Raw genomic sequence first — 5,327 nt, 5'->3', positions numbered from 1 at the left:
TTGAAATTAAGTAAATACCCAAGAGAGATTTCCCCCAGGGACTATGCAATTCTTTCCTATTTAAGAGCACTTAGAGTTTGAAAGCAAGAAAGACTATTGTAGAATCACAGTGACTTTTAGGGGAGGGGGGAGTATAAATTAAAAAAAAAAAAAAGTATATGGAATCAAAATGCCTAGACTCTCCTAGACAGCTTTATGCAATCTTTAAAGGTAAGCTGTTATTATATTGATAGGTTATTTTATGTAAGGATAGTTCTAAATTTGAAGACAAAGATACAACTAATAAAAGAGAAAAAAACATGAAATTCTGGGAAAAACTGTATTTGAAAATGAATTTACTTAAGATAACACATGCAGCCCTCTAATTTTCCTAATTATAAATTAAATAAAATTAGATATGTGGCAAATGATCATAATAACAGTGTTTATTATTTACAATAAAAACACTCTTTACTTATGGACATGTTTAGTTTGCAAAGACCTGGTCATTATGCAAAAATTGGCATTATGTGAAAATGGAGGATTTTTTTTGTTTGTTTTCAAACCATCTCAATTTGTTATTTTACTTTTAGTTAGAAAATGTGATCATAGAAATACTAACAGCTAAGTTTTTTTTTTTTTTTTTTTTTTTAAGATTTACTTATGTGCTCATCACTGTGACAAGTCCAATTATGGATTATGCCTCTGTGGAGAAGGACGTTTGGAGGAGACAAAGCTGGATGAAGCTGGGCTGGGGCTGTGTGACTGAAGGGCCCACAGCTTAACCAATTCACTTTCCTCCTGTGCTGTGTCAGAGCTTCATGGAGCTGTTCCCAAGGCTCCACTCCCACCCTGCAAGCCCTGCTTTGAGGATCCAGGAGGCTCCGTTTCTCTTGGGGCCTGGTGAGCCATGAATGCTAGGGCTTCCTATCAGGTAGCTGGGAGACTGGCTCCTGCACAGGCCCCACCAAGGCAGTCTTCAGGTCCAGATTGGCTCACTTTGGGATTTCATTAAACAAACACATATTTCTTCCAAACACCTTCTCTGTTGACTCTTTCTTTCCTCCCTTCCCATCCAACAGCAGTTTTGAGTTGCAAGGCCTCAGGCTGAAAAAGAGCTCAGAAACCAGATCAGGCACACTCTGGCTCCTTGCTGCCTACTTGTCTGCACAGAGACTGTGGCCATGAAGGAGGCAGGTCCATGGCAACTGGATCTGGCACCTCCACTGGCAGGAGGGAGATGATGGCTGGGGTAGCACAGCCCAGCTTCCTGGAAGTTGTCCAGAGACCCTCCTCAAGGGACGGGATGCTCCACAGCTGCTGGGACAATGTCAGGCTGACTTTTTAGTGCAAAAAGTCAGAACATAGATTTTTTTTTTACTATTGTACATGCTGAATATCACATAATGAAACAGTTAATAACTGAGGAGTAGGTGTAATTCATTTAAAGTCATTTTGATAATAGTATTAATAGGGTTGGAGGAAGACTCATTACCAACCTGCTTCATCCAGATGACACAACTTTCCTTGCTGAAAGTAAAGAGCACTTGAAGCACTCGATGAAGATCAAAGACTACAGCCATTAGTATGGCTTATACTTCAACTTGAAAACAAAAATCCTCGCAACTGAACCAATAAGCAACATCATGATAAATGCAGAAAAGGTTGCAGTTGTCAAGGATTTCATTTTACTTGGCTCCACAATGAGCACCCATGGAAGCAACAGTCAAGAAATCAAAAGATGTTGGTCTCCAGACTTTCTGTTAGTCCAAGACTGGAACCATTCCCAAAGCCAACTCTTCAGACAGGGATTGGAATGGATTATAAGATAGAAAATGATACTGGTGAGGAGTGAGCTTCTTGGCTCAAGTAGACACATGAGACTATGTGGGCAGCTCCTGTCTGGAGGAGAGATTAGAAGGCAGAGGGGGACAGAAGCTGGCTGAATGGACCCAGGAATACAGGGTGGAGAGAAGTAGGGTGCTGTCTCATTAGGGAGAGATCAACTAGGAGTTTATGGCAAGGTGCATATAAATTTTTGCATGAGAGGCCAACTTGATTTGTACACTTTCACTTAAAGAACAATTAAAAAAAAAAAAAGAAATCAAAACCTGCACTGCAGGGGGCAAAGCTGCTGCAAAAGACCTCTTTGAAGTGTTAAAATGCAAAGATACCACTTTAAGGACTAAGATGTGCCTGATCCAAGCCATCTAGTTTTCAATCATCACCTCCTATGCATGTGAAAGTTGGATGATGAATAAAGAAGATCTAAGAAGAATTGATGCTTTGAATTATGTTCTTGGCAAAGTATGTTGAATATACCTTGGACTGCCAAAGAAGGAGCAAATCTGTCTTGGAAGAAGTACAGCAAGAATGCTCCTTAGAAGCAAAAATGACGAGGCTATGTCTCACATACTTTTGACATGTTATCAGGAGGAATCAGTCCCTGGAGAAGGACATCATGCCTGGAAAAGTAGAGGGTCAGCAAAAAAGAGGAAGACCCTCAATGAGATGGATTGACACAGTGGCTACAACAATGGGCTCAAGCATAACAAGGATTGTGAGAATGGCACAGGACAGGGCAGTGTTTTGTTCTGTTGTACATATGGTTGCTTTGAGTTGGAACTGACTCGACCACACCTAACAACAACAAAAGTACTAATAGAAATAAGGAAATATGGAGGAATGTTTGTCTGATCACCTTCACATTGAAAGTTATTACGTCAAAATCGTCAGCTGTTTGCACTAGAAGGTAGAGTATAGGGTAATAGATTTGAGAGAAGGAAATGCATGAATAATTGTTTGGAAAAGTTGGAAAGTTAATATTAAACAAGTGTGATCTGAATTGTCAAACAGTGTCCAGTGACTGCTTGATATCTGAGGATGTTAATAGAAAGTAAAGCGAGACAGTTGTGTTTTTCTCAGGCCTTGTTCACATCCTCTGTCCTTGTGTAGGGCCAGAGTAAATAATAAGTTTGTTTAATCAAAGTTATACTTTTATAAATGAAAATTATTTTAAATGGGAGGAAAGAATGTTAGATTTGGTAGCAAGGAAATTATATGACAATGGAGCTTAGAATCGTAGGTGGGTAAAGAGTGAAAAAAATATTGTGAGGAGTGGGTCATATTTCTTGACTGAATTAAAGGTTAACTAACATTTATCACAAACTGAATAGGGATGTTGAAAGGTAATGTTACTGAAGAGGATGCTGAGCTTAATGTTTTTTATAAGCAATGAAAGGGATACAGATAATAGAAAACTAATAATGCACACATTTATTCTCTCAGTAACAAAGGAGTGGCTTAAGAAAACCAAGTCTTATAAAGGGAAAGTCTTCAAACTAACTTTGAATGAAGAATTAAGTAAAAAAAAAAAAAAAAAAATTGACTTGAGAAAATTCAAGTAGGGATGTGTATAGAGAAAAAATCCAAGAACTGAGACAAAACAATAGATAAATATACACTCTTATTGGGTAAAATAATCAGATCTCTTTCCTACAAAATAAGCTGTAACTCACCGTGTACACTTCTCAATATCTCTATTATCATTACAATCCAAGCTTAATAAAATATAAAATAATTTTATTTGTTGAATTGATTTTAATAGCATATCAGTTCATTGCTGAAGTTTCAAATATCATTCTGTAGAAATGGAGCATGGTGATGGAGGAATTAATTAATTGATTATGTAGGTTTATACAAGTACCTATCCAGTTAACAGAAGTTAATATGCTTTTCAAAATAGTGAATAAATTAACCATCTTGAATTCATCATATCCACAGATGGAAACCAAATTAAAAGCAGAAGAATCAAAAAATACTACAATTATGGAGTTTGTTCTCGTGGGGTTTTCTGATGAACCCAATTTACAGTGGATACTCTTTGGGACATTTTTCGTCATATATCTGATTATTTTGTTGGGCAATAGCATCATAATACTGATAACAAGAATTGACCCTACTCTCCGGAACCCCATGTATTTTTTCCTTGGCAATTTTTCCTTCTTGGAAATATGTTATGTAACAGTCGCTATCCCAAGAATGCTCATGGACATTTGGACCCGGAAAGGAAATATTTCCTTTTTGGCCTGTGCTATGCAAATGTGTTTTTTTTCTTATATTTGGAGGCACAGAGTGTTTGCTCCTGACAGTGATGGCCTATGACCGCTATGTGGCCATTTGTAACCCTCTGTATTATCCTGTAGCCATGAACCACAGGGTCTGTATCCAGTTAGTGGCTGGCTCCTGGATCAGTGGAATTCCAGTCGAAATTGGGCAAACGTGCCAGATTTTCTCTCTGTCCTTTTGTGGGTCTAACACAATTAATCATTTCTTTTGTGACATCCCCCCAGTAATCAAGCTTGCATGCAGGGACATATTAGTAAATCAGATGGTGGTCTATATATTAGCTAAGATGTTTTTGATGTTACCATTTCTGTGGGTCGTTGCTTCCTATGGCAAAATTATCTCCAATATTCTGAAATTGTCCTCAGCCAACGGAAGAGCCAAAGCCTTCTCCACCTGTTCTTCTCACCTGACAGTTGTAATCTTATTCTATGGAACAGCTGCTATCAATTATTTACTGCCCAAATCAAATCAATCTGAAGGACTGGGGAAACTGCTCTGTCTTTTTTATACCATTTTGACACCAATGATGAATCCTGTTATATATAGTCTGAGGAATAAAGATGTCATGGTGGCATTGAAGAGGCTGCTACCTGATTATTAACATGATGCAATGACTTGAAATTACAGAAACTATATGCTTATGTTTTTGCCATGTAGATACAATGGGAAAATCTTCTAGTTTTCTTTCTACGTTCTTAAACAGAGATAATTTTACAGTGTGCCAACAATCTCACATTATGTCAAGGTACTTTCGTTTCATAGAATTAACTACCTCTGTGTAATCAAACCACAAATTAACTTAAGTGCAAAAATAAAATCTTGAAGATCAATCTTTTCTCTGACTGAACAAGTGAGGTAAGAGTGTGTTGTATAATTCTGAATTAGGTCCATAATCTGGAATAATTTTTTCTTATATTTCCCATTCCTCCGGACGTATTATCTGCCTTTCTCTGCCCCTCTTGTTGGATTTAGCCAGTGAGAAACACCAGCAGTAGCTGAGATGGTGGAAGTTGGGGAGAACTTGGCTTTTCTGCACAGTTTTTTCTCTGCTCCTATACCTTGTCTCTGCCCAAGTCTCTGAAAGCTACATGTGCTTCAGGGTGTACCCACATCTATGGTCCCATCTCTGGCCATTCTCTGGTAACATTATACCCTCCACTTTTAGCTTCAGGTCTTGGTTTTGTATTATCTGGTATTTTCCCCCATAATCCAATCATACC

General features: G+C 38.0%; 1 pseudogene; it reads left to right on the top strand.

The window, feature by feature from the left end:
• Nucleotides 1–3,807: 3,807 nt before the first annotated feature.
• Nucleotides 3,808–4,708, top strand: LOC126063782 (olfactory receptor 10AG1-like; annotated as a pseudogene).
• The last annotated feature ends 619 nt before the right edge of the window (nt 4,709–5,327 follow it).

This window comes from Elephas maximus, chromosome 20 (genome assembly GCF_024166365.1).
Source record: "Elephas maximus indicus isolate mEleMax1 chromosome 20, mEleMax1 primary haplotype, whole genome shotgun sequence".
Classification (NCBI taxonomy): Eukaryota; Metazoa; Chordata; class Mammalia; order Proboscidea; family Elephantidae; genus Elephas; species Elephas maximus.
This window is presented reverse-complemented; position numbering and strand designations above follow the sequence as displayed.